General features: G+C 40.3%; 1 non-coding gene across 1 annotated transcript; it reads left to right on the top strand.

Annotated features, from left to right (window-relative positions):
* Positions 1-10,038: 10,038 nt before the first annotated feature.
* LOC130971030 (small nucleolar RNA R71) lies at positions 10,039-10,145 on the top strand. Its single transcript, XR_009082268.1, has one exon. It is a non-coding gene; the product is annotated as a small nucleolar RNA R71 (small nucleolar RNA).
* Positions 10,146-16,122: the final 5,977 nt, after the last annotated feature.

Genomic DNA, 16,122 nt, shown 5'->3' with positions numbered 1-16,122 from the left:
CCTTGACTAGGTCGGGTGCCTTACTTGACCGGGTGTCTCATTAAAAAACCCTTGTAGGGAAAAAGAGTACACCTCGGGTTATCTTTAGCTGTAGTATCGTCTTAGATTACAGGCGTGCCAGGCCCTGGGCAACTCATTGCCTTCTAGGTCGGATACTTTGTAATAGCCTGTTCCTAAGACTTCTGTTACCTTGTAGGGCCCTTTCCAATTTGCAGCTAGCTTTCCTTCTCCCGACTTTTGTGTTCCGATGTCATTTCGGATTAGAATCAGGTCGTGAATGGAGAAGCTTCGTTTTATTACTTTCTGATTGTATCTGAGGGCCGTTCGCCGTTTTAAGGCTTCTTCTCGGATCCGAGCTCTTTCTCGGACCTCGGGGAGGAGGTCGAGTTCTTCCCTCTGTGCCTGCGGGTTACCTTTTTCGTTGTAGAAGATGGTTCTAGGTGACCCTTCATCTATTTCGATAGGAATCATTGCCTCCATCCCATAAGCTAGTCGGAATGGCGATTCTCCCGTTGTAGAGTGTGGAGTTGTCCGATATGCCCATAGCACCTGGGGGAGCTCCTCGGCCCATGCCCCTTTGGCCTCTTGGAGTCTTCGTTTTATCCCGGCCAAGATGACTTTATTTGCAGCCTCCGCTTGTCCGTTGGCTTGTGGGTGCTCGACTGAGGTGAATTGCTGTTTGATTTTTAGTTCGGCCACCAAGTTCTGAAAACTTGTGTCCGTGAACTGTGTTCCATTGTCTGTTGTGATGGAGTAGGGGACTCCGAACCTTGTGACGATGTTTTTGTATAGGAATTTGCGGCTTTTCTGAGCCGTGATGGTGGCTAAGGGTTCAGCTTCGATCCACTTTGTGAAGTAGTCGACCCCTACTATGAGGTATTTGACTTGCCCCGGTCCTTGGGGGAACGGGCCGAGTAGGTCAAGTCCCCATTTTGCGAAGGGCCATGGTGCGGTGATGCTGATAAGGTCTTCGGGTGGTGCCTTGTGAAGATTGGCATGTTTTTGGCAGGGGGGCATATTTTCACAAATTCCGTTGCGTCTCTTTGCAAGGTCGGCCAGTAGAACCCGGCTCGGACTACTTTCTTGGATAATGCCCGAGCTCCGAGGTGGTTCCCACACATGCCTCCGTGGACTTCTTCGAGGACGCTCTTTGTTTCTGAGGTCGGGACGCACCTAAGGAGGGGGTTTGAGAATCCTCTTCTGTATAATACGTCGTGAATTAGTGTATAATTCTGGGCGTCTTTCGTGAGTCTTTTAGCTTCCTTTCTTTCGGCGGGGAGAGTTCCCGACTTCAGGTAGCTGAGTATGGGGGTCATCCATCCTTGCCGTTGGTTGGATATATTTAGCGTTTCTTCCTCTCTTAGCACGGAGGGAGATTGTAAGGTTTCCTGGAGGAGACTTCTGTTGTTGCCTCCGGGCTTGGTGCTGGCAAGCTTTGAGAGGGCGTCTGCACGGGCGTTTTGTTCCCGAGGTATGTGCTGGGTCTGTATCTCTGAAAAGTGGCGTAATTGTGCCTGTGTTTGGTCCAGGTATTTTTTCATAGTTGGGTCTTTGGCCTGGTAGCTTCCATTTACTTGTGATGTGACGACCTGGGAGTCGCTGAAGATCGTGATTTTCTGGGCTCCGACTTCTTCGGCTAGCTTTAGACCTGCTAGTAGGGCCTCGTATTCGGCTTGGTTGTTCGAAGCCTGGAACTCGAACTTTAGGGATAGTTCTATCCGTGTTCCTTGGTCGCTTTCGAGTATAACCCCGGCTCCGCTTCCAGTTTTGTTTGAGGACCCGTCGACATACAGGTTCCATGAGAGTGGGGTTCCAGGGGTCTCAGTGTATTCTGCGATGAAGTCGGCTAGATACTGAGATTTTATGGTAGTCCGGGTTTCATAGTGGAGGTCGAACTCGGACAGTTCCACTGCCCATTGCAGTATTCGTCCTGCCAGGTCTGTCTTTTGGAGGATGTGTCTCATGGGTTGGTTCGTCCGGACTTTGATGGTGTGGGCTTGAAAGTAGGGACGGAGCCTCCGAGCTGTGAACACTAGGGCGTAGGCGAATTTTTCTATCTTCTGATAGTTTAATTCGGCCCCTTGTAGTGCCTTGCTTACAAAGTATATGGGGTGTTGTCCTCGGTCATTTTCTCGTATTAACGCTGAAGCGACTGCTCGATTTCCAACCGAGAGGTATAGTACGAGTTCTTCTCCTTTTAAAGGTCGGGTTAGGATTGGTGGCTGCCCGAGGAATTCCTTGAATTCTTGAAAGGCTTTTTCGCACTCCGGGGTCCATGAGAAGGGTTTCCCTTTCTTTAGGAGTGAGTAGAGAGGTAGTGACTTTATTGCTGATCCTGCCAAGAATCTTGATAGGGCGGCTAGCCTTCCATTCAGTTGTTGTACTTCTTTGACACACGTCGGGCTCTTCATATTGAGTATCGCTTGGCATTTGTCCGGGTTTGCTTCGATGCCCCTTTGAGTCAGCATGAAGCCTAAGAACTTTCCGGCTTCTGCGGCGAAGGTGCACTTTGTCGGGTTAAGTCTCATGTTGTGTTTTCTGAGGGTGCCGAAGATACTGGTGAGGTCGGTCAGCAAGTTTCTGTCTTCTTGTGTCTTTACCAGCATGTCGTCGACGTCACCTCCAGCTGTAGTCCGATGTGCTCTGAGAACACTTTGTTCATTAGCCTCTGGTAGGTTGCCCCTGCGTTCTTCAGCCCGAAGGGCATCACTACGTAGCAGTAGTTTACCCTTGGGGTTATGAACGAGGTCTTTTCTTGGTCGGGTCCGTACATCGGGATTTGATTGTATCCCGAGTATGCGTCCATGAAGGAGAGATATCTATAGCCTGAGGCTGCGTCTACCAAGGCGTCGATGTTTGGTAGTGGATATGGGTCTTTGGGGCAAGCTTTGTTGAGATCTGTATAATCGACGCACATCCTCCATTTTCCGTTGGGCTTTTTTACCAGGACCACGTTTGCGAGCCATAGGGGGTATTTTACTTCCCTAATGAACCCTTCATCTAGCAGTGCTTGTACTTGTTCTTCTATTGCTTGCATGCGCTCGGGTCCGAGCTTCCGGCGTCTTTGTTGGATAGGCCGGGATCCCGGGTAAACCGATAGCTTATGGCACATCAGGTCGGGACTTATGCCCGGCATGTCGGAGGCTCTCCAGGCGAAGAGGTCGGAATTCTCTCTTAAGAGGGTTATGAGTTCCTCTTTTAGGCTCGTTTCGAGGTTTGCTCCTATGCTTGTTGTTTTTTCAGGTGTGTTTCCAATCTGGACTTTTTCGGTTTCTCCTTCTGGCTGTGGCCGGAGGTCTTCTCGGGATTGAACTCGTCCGAGTTCTATTGTGTTGACCTCTTTCCCTTTTAGGCTCAGGCTTTCGTTGTAGCATCGTCGTGCTAGTTTTTGGTCGCCTTTTAGAGTAGCGATTCCCTTTGTGGTAGGGAACTTCATACAGAGGTGTGGGGTCGAGACTATAGCTGCCAGTCTGTTTAAGGTTGGTCGCCCTATGAGGGCATTATATGCTGAAGTGACGTCGACTATAATGTAGTCTACGCTTAATGTTTTAGATTGCTCGCCTCTTCCAAAGGTAGTGTGTAGCGAGATGTATCCTAAGGGATGGATCGGGGTATCCCCTAGTCCAAATAGGTCGGTGGGGTAGGCCTTTAGTTCCTTTTCTTCAAGTCCGAGTTTGTCGAAGGCCGTTTTGAACAGGATGTCTGCTGAGCTTCCCTGGTCAATCAGGGTTCGATGCAAGTTGGCGTTTGCTAGGATAATGGTGATTACCATTGGATCGTCGTGTCCGGGAGTTATCCCTTGAGCATCTTCTCGGGTGAATGAAATAGTAGGTAAGTCGGGCAGGGGACTGTCTTCTCGGACGTGATAGACTTCTTTGAGGTGTCTTTTTCGTGAGGATTTGGATATTCCTCCGCCTGCAAAACCTCCATTTATCATGTGAACATGTCTTTCAGGGGTTCGTGGGGTTTGTTCGGCCTGATCTTCGTTGTCTCCCCGCCTTCTCTTCCTGGTCTCTTCTCCTTTCTCTGCTATGTATCTGTCGAGTTTTCCCTCTCTGGCTAGCTTTTCTATAACATTTTTTAGGTCGTAGCAGTCGTTAGTAGAATGACCGTAGAGCTTGTGATATTCACAGTATTCGGACCGATCTCTCCCTGCTTTCTTATGTTTTAGCGGTCGGGGCGGTGGGATCTTTTTGGTGTGGCATACTTCTCTGTAGACGTCTACCAGGGAGACTCGGAGGGGGGTGTAACTGTGGTACTTCCGTGGCTTGTCCGAGTTGGGTTCTTCTCTCTTTTTCTGTTCTCGATCCCGATCTCGGAGTGGGTAGGTTGATTCCTTCCTAGAAGAGTCTCTTAGCTGTGAGGTTTCCTCCATGTTGATATATTTTTCTGCTCGCTCCTGCACCTCGTATAGGGAGGTCGGGTATCGTTTGGATAGGGATTGGCTAAACGGTCCCTCTTTTAGGCCGTTTGCTAGTCCCATGATGGCTGCTTCGGTGGGCAAGTGTTGTATGTCCAGGCAGGCTTTGTTGAATCGCTCCATGTATTTTCGGAGAGTTTCTTGGTCACCTTGTTTGATTCCGAGTAGACTGGGGGCATGTTTTGCCTTGTCCTTTTGAATAGAGAATCTTGTTAGGAATTTTTTGGTTTGGTCTTCGAAGCTGGTGATTGATCTTGGTGGCAGGTTGTCGAACCACTTCATGGCTGACTTGGTGAGAGTGGTGGGGAAGGCTTTGCACCGAGTCGCGTCGGAGGCGTCGACTAGGTACATTCTGCTTCTGAAGTTGCTGAGGTGATGGCTGGGATCGGTGGTGCCGTCGTAGAGGTCCATATCGGGTGGTTTGAAGTTTCGCGGTACCTTCTCCTTCATGATCTCTTGCGTGAAGGGATCATGGCTGCCTTCGGTGGTGGTGCCGCGTTCCGTCCGGTCTTTCAGGTTGGCCTCTATTTTCCGCAGTTTTTCTTCTAATTCTCTGCGCTTTCGAGTCTCCCTTCTCAGATCTTGTTCAGTTTCTTTCTGTTTCTTTATGTCCTCTTCGAGTTGTTTTAGTCGGTTTTGTTGTGCTCGGACTGCTTCTAGAATTTCCGAGCTCTTCTCTTTTTCGGAATTTTGTGGATCTTTGTCTGGGAGTGATGTTTTTGGGCGATTCTGTTTGTTTCCTCCTGGAGTGCGTGGTGATAGAGGGCTGTCCGGTCGTTCTCCGGTGTCAATTTCGTCCTCTTGTTCAGATGCAGCGTGGTCATTGTTGAGAGGGTCGTCCGCCATGGTAGAGAGATGACTTCCAGGTCCCCGGCAACGGCGCCAATGTTCTGAGGGTTTGCCTGAAACGTGTAGCTCGGTCGTCTGGAAAGGCCCGAGGTGGGGGGTTCAGTGACCCGAGCTTTGATATGCAGAATGGTTGGGGGTTGTACCTGCAATGACACTCCGATGCTTAAGTTAGCATGGGTCCAAGCAGATATGTGTAGATTTGGAATGAATGCCATACCTGGGTGCTCCAGTGTATTTATAGTAGTTGGCGGTGATCTCCTCTGGATAAGATATTCTTATCTTATCTTATCTTTGGGAGTTTTATCTTTATCTTTGTGGAACCGCCTTTCCTAGGCCTTTTCGGCCTTTAGGTTTTGGGCTTCGTTCCTTTTGATGGGCCTTCCTTGCTTATTGTCCGAGGTCCGACCTTTAGGTGTGAGCTTTAGGACAAGGTCGGACCTCTTATGAATTTGTCGGGTTGGAGGACCTCGGTCAGGGTATGAACAGGATCCATAGTGATTTTTGTTATTTCTGCATAAGCAAGAAACAAAGAAAAGTGGGAGTCTCAATATCAAAGTATAGAGAACTCCCAATAAGATACCTAAGAAGAAAGAACAAGAATTAAAAATTCTATTTTTTTCGAATATAAATAAAAATAGAAAGAAAAAATAATTATGAAATTCAAAAATTTTAAAAATTTAGAAAGAAATATGTGTAAAAATGTTTGAAATTTAAAAAGAAAGAAAAAAATTAAAGAAATACCAAATTAAAAATTGAAACAAGATAAAGCAAACAATTAATTAAAAAGTTTTGAAAATAAGATAAAAGATTTGATTTTGAAAATTTTTGAAATTTAAAAAAAGAAAAAGTCAATCAAAGATTTGCAAAATTGAAATTTGAAAAGGAAAATCAAATAAGAAAAGATAAGATTTTAAAATCAAAACAACAAATTTGATTTTTTTAAAAAGTTTTGAAATTAAAAGAGGAAAGAGAAAGGAGAATAAAAGAGATATCCAACTTTTAAAATTAGAATAAGATAAAACAAGCAACCAACTAATTAACAAGATTTCAAAAGAATAAAAGATTTGATTTTGAAAATTTGAAATTTAAAAAGGGAAAGTCAAAAGAAGATCTTGAAAATTAAAAATTGGAAAGAAAAAGTCAAATACGGATTAGGAAAGGTAAGATTTGAAAGATTTGATTTTTAAAATTTGAAATCTGAATTAAAGAAAGATAAGAATTTGAAAATTGCCCAAATTAACTTACAACTTATGAATTGAACCATTGTTAACTTACAACTTATGAATTGAACTTGGCACTTTTTGATTTGAAACTCTTTTTTGCTTACACCAAACTCAATTCATAAGTTGATTGGTCAGCATTTCAGCATTTATTTTGGTTCCCTTTTCCTGTACATTTGTGATTGACAGAATTGAAGAACTATTTAATGGATTTCTGTGTCAAATAGAACCTTGATTAACTAATTCAATATGAACCTTATTGGTGTTTTCGACATTTCAGGTTTAAGTCAAAAGCTTTATGACTTCTTGGTTCAAGTCCAATTTTCACTTTAGTTAACCAATGAAGCTATTTCCATAATTTATCATTTGATTTAAACTTGTTTCCTTATGATTGAGGTTCTTACATTTGTAACAGTTGGTGCTCTCCGCTGGTGTGAACCTTTTAAATTGAGATTGTTTTCAACCTTCTTTTGGTTGCACCAAGTGCATGTTTCACTTCTTTCACACCAATCTTTACAAAGTTAATGACCAAAAACATTGTTGATGACTTGCAATCCTCTTTTGTGCTTTTATGCATTTCATATTTCATCATCAATGAGTTGCTGATAAACTCCATTTTTAGGGTTTATCTTGTGTTGAATTTAGAGGGATTTTATCATCTTTTCCCATATTTATTCAATGAAATAGCATAGTTTTGTAATTCTCCTTTAATTCTGCTTAAGAGTGAAAACATGCTTTTTAGGTCTTAAAATAGCTAAATTTAATTCACCTTGATTCCATTTGATACCTTGATATGTTTGTTAAGTGATTTCAGGTTTAAAAGGTAAAGATTGGATTGAGGGAATGAAGAAAAAGCATGTAAAAATGGAGAACTCATGAAGAAATGAAGGAATTGCCAAGTTGTCAATCCTGATCTCTTTGCACTTAATCAATCATAATTTGAGCTACAGAGATCCAAATGAGGTGGTTCTAGTTGCGTTGGAAAGCTAACATCCAGCTTTCAAAATGATATAAAATTTCTAATAGTTGCCTTGCAGTTAAGTAATGCACACGCGTTGCCCATGCGTGCGCGTCGCAGGATCAGCATGACTCACTAAAGGCAACTCGTGGCCAGCGATTTCTGAAGCATTTTGGGCCCAATCCAACCCATTTCTGATGCTATTGAGCCCAAGGATTTAAGGGGGATGAACCAAGTAGTCATAGTTTGAGTTTTCATCATGTTTTAGGTTAGAATTCTAGAGAAAGAAGCTCTCTCTTCTCTCTAGAATTAGGTTAGATTTAGTTTAATTTCTCTTAGATCAAGGTTTTAATTGTTGATTTCATTTACTTTCCTTCTCAATTTCTTGTTGCTACATCCTTGCTTTCTTAGTTTTATTTGTTGTTTCCTTTATTTTGTTGTTTTTTATGAGCACTCTTGTTTCCTTTCATTTCCTTTAATGCAATTTATGTTTTATGTTTCTTATTGTTTAATTGCCTTGTTATTGTTAATTTCTTGCTTTTGGTAGTTGTTAGAATTTACATTTCTTGTCATTTTATTATGCTTTCCTTTTATGCCTTCCAATTGTTTGATAAAATGCATGGTTGGATTTTAGTGTAGATTTTCTATTCTTGGCTTGGGATGGTAACTTGGGTGACCTTGAGTTACTAATGTCCAAATGATTGATAATTGGTGTCCATTGACACTAGATTTCACTAAGTCAATTAGTGAGTGGCTAGGACTTATGGGTTGGGATTGATGTAGCCCATTTGACTTTCCTTCACTTGTTAGAGGATGACTTAATGGGATTGATCTTTGCAATTATCATATTGTGGTTAGTGACAAGGATAAAGATCCTTAACCATCAACCCTTGCCAAGACCTTTTTATCATTTGAGTTTCATTTACTTTCTTGTCATTTATATTTCTTATCCCTTATTCCAAAATCCCAAAAATACTTGTCCTATAACCAATAACATGAACACTTCCCTGCAATTTCTTGAGAGACGACCTGAAGTTTAAATACTTCGGTTATTTTTATTAGGGTTTGTACTTGTGACAAACTAAATTTTTTATTGAGGATTTTTTGTTGGTTTAGAACTATACTTGCAACGAGATTTTAATTGAGAAATTCTATACCGATAAACAATTTCTTTTCATCAAATGGCGTTGTTGCTGGGGAATTGCAAATGTGTGCCTTGTTATTGGTTATTGTATATATGTGAATATTGTGAATATGTTTGCCTTTTGCTTCTTTGTTAGTTTTTTGTAGTGGTAGGAGTTTGTTTCCTTTATTTGTTATTAGTATTTGTTGTTATTTCCTCTTGCTACTATGAATTCTCATCCTTTGGTCTATGAGTTTGGTTAAAATTATGTTGTAGGAAGTGGAGATTACAATGAATATATGCATTAAGGATGGAACAATCAAAGGTGCGAGGAGCCATTTGCATATGATCAATCCTCTTGGCAATAACCTCCACCATTGCACTATGAACAAGAACCATACCATGAGCAATGGAGGTTCATCCTCCCAAGTCTCATTACCAAATAACTTGGCATTCAGCTTCATGATTGCTCCTAGATACTGAGCAACTTCCTCTTCAACAGTGTCTTCGTCCTCTTCAGAGGAAGAATACTCATCAGAGCTCATGAATGGCAAAAGTAAGTTTAGTGGAATCTCTATGGTTTCTGTGTGAGCCTCAGATTCCTTTGGTTCCTCAATAGGGAACTCAGTATTGGTCAGTGGACGTCCCTTGAGGTCTTCCTCACTGGGAATCACTGCCTTGTCACTCTCTCCATGTTCGGCCATTTTGGTTATAGTTATGGCCTTGCACTCTCTTTTGGTATTCTCTTCTGTATTGCTTGGGAGAGTACTAGGAGGAGTTTCAGTAACTCTTTTACTCAGCTGACCCACTTGTCCCTCCAAATTTCTGATGGAGGACCTTGTTTCAGTCATAAAACTGAGAGTGGCCTTAGATAGATCAGAGATTATGTTTGCTAGGCCAGAGAGGCTCTGCTCAGAATTCTTTGTCTGTTGCTGAGAAGATGATGGAAAAGGTTTGCTATTGCCAAACTTATTTTCCCACCATTATTGTTGTTGAAGCCTTGTTGAGGCTTCTGTTGATCCTTCCATGAGAAATTTGGATGATTCCTCCATGAAGGATTATAGGTGTTTCCATATGATTCTCCCATGCAATTCACTTCTTTTATTGCAGGATTCTCAGGGTCATAAGCTTTTCCTTCAAAGGAGGCTTCTTTAGCACTGCCAGATGCAACTTACAATCCAGTCAGATTCTGAGAAATCATATTAATTTGCTGAGTCAATATTTTGTTCTGAGCTAATATGGCATTCAGAGTATCAATCTCAAGAACTACTTTCTTCTGAGTCATCCCATTATTCACAAGATTTCTTTCAGAAGTATACATGAACTGGTTATTTGCAATCATCTCAATGTGTTCCTAGGCTTCTGTAGGGTTTTCAGATGAAGAGATCCACCAGTAGAATGGTCTAATGACATCTTGGACAATTCAGACAGACCATCATATAATATAGATATGATGCTCCATTTTGGAAGCATGTCAGAAGGACACCTTTTGGTTAATTGCTTGTATCTTTCCCAAGCTTCATAGAGGGATTCACCTTCCTTCTGTTTGAAGGTTTGAACTTTCGCTCTAAGGTTGCTCATCTTTTGAGGTGGAGAGAATTTGGTCAAGAAAGCATTGACCAACTTGTCACAAGAGTTCAGGCTTACTCTAGGTTGTGAGTCCAACCATGTTCTAGCTCTGTCTCTTACAGCAAAGGGGAAAAGCATAAGTCTATAGACCTCAGGATCAACCCCATTGGTCTTAACAGTATTGCAGATTTGCAAGAATTCAGTTAAGAACTGATGAGGATCTTCCGATGGAAGTTGAGAGCGGATAATTTATACGCTTTTTGGCATTGTTTTTAGGTAGTTTTTAGTAAGTTCAAGCTACTTTTAGGGATGTTTTCATTAGTTTTTATGTTAAATTAACATTTTTGGACTTTACTATGAGTTTGTGTCTTTTTCTGTGATTTCATGTAATTTCTGGCTGAAATTGAGGGACTTGAGCAAAACTCTGAAGAAGGCTGACAAAAGGGACTGCTGATGCTGTTAGAATCTGACCTCCCTGAACTCGAAATGGATTTTCTAGAGCTACAGAACTCCAAATGGCGCTCTCTTAACGGCGTTGGAAAGTAGACATCCGGAGCTTTCCAGCAATATATAATAATCCATACTTTATTTGGAAATTGACGATGTAACTTGGCGTTGAACGCCAAGTACATGCTGCTGTCTGGAGTTAAACGCCAGAAACACGTTATGATATGGAGTTGAACGCCCAAAACACGTCATAACTTGGAGTTCAACTCCAATAAAAGCCTCAGCTCGTGGATAGATCAAGCTCAGCCCAAACATACACCATGTGGGCCCCGGAAGTGGATTTATGCATCAATTACTTACTCATGTAAACCCTAGGAGCTAGTTTATTATAAATAGAACTTTTTACTATCATAATCTAATCCTGGATTGTATTTTGAATCATGTGATCACGTTTTGGGGGCTGGCCATTCGGCCATGCCTGAACCTTTCACTTATGTATTTTCAACGGTGGAGTTTCTGCACACCATAGATTAAGGGTGTGGAGCTCTGCTGTACCTCAAGTTTCAATACAATTACTATTACTTTTTATTCAATTCTCTTTTATTCTTATTCCAAGATATACGTTGCACTTCAACTTGATGAATGTGATGATCCGTGATACTCATCATCATTCTCACCTAGGAACGCGCGTGATTGACAACCACTTCCGTTCTACTCTAGGCCGGGCGCATATCTCTTAGATTCCCCAACAGAATCTTCGTGGTATAAGCTAGATAGATGGCGGCATTCATGGGAATCCGGAAAGTCTAACCTTGTCTGTGGTTTTCTGAGTAGGATTCCGGAATTGAATGACTGTGACGAGCTTCAAACTCCTGAAGGCTGGGCGTGATGACAAACGCAAAAGAATCAATGGATTCTATTCCAACCTGATTGAGAATCGACAGATGATTAGCCGTGTTGTGACAGAGCATTTGGAACGTTTTCACTGAGAGGATGGGATGTAGCCATCAGCAAGGGTGATGCCTCCAGACGATTAGCCGTGCAGTGACAGCGCATAGGACCATTTTCCCGAGAGGATTGAAAGTAGCCATTGATGATGGTGATGCCCTACATACAGCTTGCCATAGAAAGGAGTAAGAAGGATTGAAGGAAGAGTGAGTAGTGAAGTAGAGTTTCAAGAGGAGTACAGCATCTCCATACACCTATCTGAAACTCCCACTATTAATTTACATAAGTATTTCTATTCCTTTTATTTTCTTTTTTATTATTAATTTTCGAAACCCAAAACTATTTAAGCTGCCTAACTGAGATTTACAAGGTAACCATAGCTTGCTTCATACCAACAATCTCTGTGGGATCGACCCTTACTCACGTAAGGTATTACTTGGATGACCCAGTATACTTGCTGGTTAAGCTGAATGAAGTTGTGATCATAAATTCCAATAGAGCCAATTTTTAAATCTCATGTAAATACAAAGAGGGTCACAATTTCGTCCACCAAGTTTTTGGCACCGTTGCCGGGGATTGTTCGAGTATGGACAACTGACGGTTCATCTTGTTGCTCAGATTAGGTAATTTTCTTTTCAAAAATCTTTTTTCAAAATTTTTCTTTTCTTTTTCATTTTTTTTATAATATTTTTCGAAAAAAATTAAAGAAAATACAAAAAAATCATAAAATCATAAAAACCAAAAATATTTTGTGTTTCTTGTTTGAGTCTTGATTCAACTTTTAAGTTTGGTGTCAATTGCATGCTTTAAAAATTTTTCTTGCATTTTTCGAAAATTCCATGCATTCATAGTGTTCTTCATGATCTTCAAGTTGTTCTTGATAAGTCCTCTTGTTTGATCTTGATGATTTCTTGTTTTGTGTTGTTTGTTGTTTTTCATATGCATTTTTGTTTGTTAGAGTCCATGCATTAAAGATTTCTAAGTTTGGTGTCTTGCATGTTTTCTTTGCATAAAAAAAAAATTTTCAAAATTATGTTCTTGATGTTCATCATGATCTTCAAAGTGTTCTTGGTGTTCATCTTGACATTCATAGTGTTCTTGCATGCATCATGTGTTTTGATCTAAAATTTTCATGCATTGAGTATTTTTGTGGTTTTTCTCTCTCATAATTAAAAATTCAAAAATCAAAAAAATATCTTTTCCTTATTTCTCTCCAAATTTTCAAAATTTTGAGTTGACTTGGTAAAAAATTTTTAAAATTAGTTGTTTCTTACAAGTCAAGTCAAATTTTCAAAAATTTAAAAATCTTATCTTTTCAAAATCTTTTTCAAAAAATCATATCTTTTCCAATTTTTCCTCTTTTTCGAAAATTTCAAAAAAAAAAAAATCTTTTTCAAAATATTTTCAAAATCTTTTTCTTATCTTTATATCAAATTTTCGAAAATTAGCTAACAATTAATGTGATTGATTCAAAAATTTGAAGTTTGTTACTTTCTTGTTAAGAAAGGTTCAATCTTTAAATTCTAGAATCTTATCTTGTAGTTTCTTGTTAGTTAAGTCGTTTTAAAAATTAAATCTTTTTCAAAATATCTTTTTCTTCAAAATTTTTATCTTATCTTTTTCAAAATTTTATTTTTCAAAATGTGATTTTAAAATATCTTATCTAACTTCTTACCTTCTTATCTTTTTGAAATTTGATTTTAATATCTTTTTCAACAAACTATTTGACTTTGTGTTTGTTTCTTATCTTTTTCAAAACCACCTAACTACTTTTCCCTCTCTAATTTTCGAAAATATCTCACCCCTTTTTCAAAAATTCTTTTTAATTAACTAATTGTTTCATGTTTTAATTTTAATTATATCTTATCTCTAATATTCGAAAATCACTAACCCTCTTTTTTTTAAATTATTTTCGAATTCTCTTCCTCTTCTCTTCTTCTATTTAATTATTTAATTACTAACACTTCTCTTCACCTCTCTCCATCTAAATATCCGAATCCCTTCTTCTACATTCTTCTCCCCCTTCTTTTTTTGTTTTCTTCTCTTTCATATGAGCAGGAATAAGGAAAAAGGCACTCTTGTTGAAATTGATCCAGAACCTGAAAGGACTTTAAAGAGGAAACTAAGAGAAGCTAAATTACAACAATCCAAAAGTAACCTTTCAGAAAATTTCGAACAAGAAAAGGAGATGGCAGCCGAACCCAATAATAATAATGCAAGGAGAATGCTTGGTGATTTCACAAAGCCAACGTCCAAGTTTGATGGAAGAAGCATCTCCATTCCTGCCATTGGAGCCAATAACTTTGAGCTGAAACCTCAGCTAGTTGCATTAATGCAACAAAACTGCAAGTTTTATGGACTTCCATCTGAAGATCCTTATCAGTTTTTAACTGAGTTCTTGCAGATCTGTGAGACTGTAAAGACGAATGGAGTTGATCTTGAAGTCTACAGACTCATGCTTTTCCCTTTTGCTGTAAGAGACGGAGCTAGAATATGGTTGGATTCACAACCTAAGGATAGCCTGGACTCCTGGGATAAGCTGGTTACAGCCTTCTTGGATAAATTCTTTCCTCCTCAAAAGCTGAGCAAGCTGAGAGTGGATGTTCAAACCTTCAAACAAAAAGATGGTGAATCCCTCTATGAAGCTTGGGAAAGATACAAGCAGCTGACCAAAAGATGTCCATCTGACATGTTTTCAGAATGGACCATATTAGATATATTCTATTATGGTCTCTCTGAATTTTCGAAAATGTCATTGGACCATTCTGCAGGTGGATCTATTCACCTAAAGAAAACGCCTGAAGAGGCTTAAGAACTCATTGACATGGCTGCAAACAACCAATTCATGTACACTTCTGAGAGGAATTCTGTGAATAATGGGATACCTCAGAAGAAAGGAGTTCTTGAAATTGATGTTCTGAATGCCATATTAGCTCGGAACAAAGTGTTGACTCAGCAAGTCAACATGATCTCTCAAAGTCTGAATGGATGGCAACATGCATCCAACAGTACTGAAGAGGCAGCTTCTGAAGAAGATTATGATCCTGAGAACCCTGCCATAGCAGAGGTTAATTACATGGGTGAACCTTATGGAAACACCTACAACTCATCATGGAGAAATCATCCAAATTTCTCATGGAAGGATCAAAAAAAGCCTCAACAAGGCTTTAATAATGGTGGACGCAATAGGCTGAGCAATGGCAAGCCTTTTCCATCATCTTCTCAACAACAGACAGAGAATTCTGAACAAAACACTTCTAATTTAGCCAATCTAGTCTCTGATCTGTCAAAAGCCACTTTCAGTTTCATGAGTGAAATAAGATCCTCCATCAGAAATTTGGAGGCACAAGTGGGCCAGCTGAGTAAGAAAGTCATTGAAACTCCTCCCAGTATTCTCCCAAGCAATACAGAAGAGAATCCAAAAGGAGAGTGCAAGGCCATTGATATAATCAATATGGCCGAATGCACAAGGGAGGAGGAGGACGAAAATCCTAGTGAGGAAGACCTCCTGGGACGTCCCTCAAGCAAGAAGGAGTTTCCTATTAAGGATCCAAAGGAATCTGAGGCTCATATAGAGACCATAGAGATTCCATTAAATCTCCTTCTACCATTCATGAGCTCTGAAGACTATTCTTCCTCTGAAGAGGATGAAGATATGACTGGAGAGCAAGTTGCTCAATATTTAGGAGCTATCATGAAGCTGAATGCCAAGTTGTTTGGTAATGAGACTTGGGAAAGTGAACCTCCCTTGCTCATTAGTGAACTGGATACCTGGATTCAGCAAATTTTACCTCAAAAGAAACAAGATCCTGGCAAGTTTTTGATACCTTGTACCATAGGCACCATGACCTTTGCAAAAGCTCTGTGTGATCTGGGGTCAGGGATAAATCTTATGCCACTCTCTGTAATGGAGAAGCTGGGGATCATTGAGGTACAACCTGCCTTGTTCTCATTACAATTGGCAGACAAGTCATTGAGACAAGCTTATGGAATAGTGGAGGACGTGTTAGTAAAGGTTGAAGGCCTTTACATCCCTGCTGATTTCATAATCTTAGACACTAGGAAGGAAGAGGATGAATGCATCATCCTTGGAAGACCTTTCCTAGCTACAGCAGGAGCTGTGATAGATGTCAACAGAGGTGAACTAGTCCTTCAATTGAATGGGGACTACCTTGTGTTTAAGGCACATGGCCATCCCTCTGTGACAAAAGAGAGTAAGCATGAAGAGCTTCTCTCAGTTCAGAGTCAAGAAGAGCCCCCACAATCAAACTCTAAGTTTGGTGTTCGGAGGCCACAACCAAACTCTAAGTTTGGTGTTAAGACCACATATCCAAACTCTAAGTTTGGTGTTGGGACTATACAACATTGACCTGATCACCTTGTGGCTCCATGAGAGCCCACTGTCAAGCTATTGACATTAAAGAAGCGCTTGTTAGGAGGCAACCCAATTTTATTTATCTAATTTTTAGTTTATTTCACTCTATTGTTATTTTGTGTTTTATTAGGTACATGATCATGTGGAGTCACGAAAAAAATATAAAAATTAAAAACAGAATCAAAAACAGCAGAAGAAAAAAATCACACCCTG

This window comes from Arachis stenosperma, chromosome 3 (genome assembly GCF_014773155.1).
Source record: "Arachis stenosperma cultivar V10309 chromosome 3, arast.V10309.gnm1.PFL2, whole genome shotgun sequence".
Lineage (NCBI taxonomy): Eukaryota > Viridiplantae > Streptophyta > Magnoliopsida > Fabales > Fabaceae > Arachis > Arachis stenosperma.
Note: the sequence above shows the minus strand (reverse complement) of the source record. Positions and strands in the feature narration are given on the sequence as shown.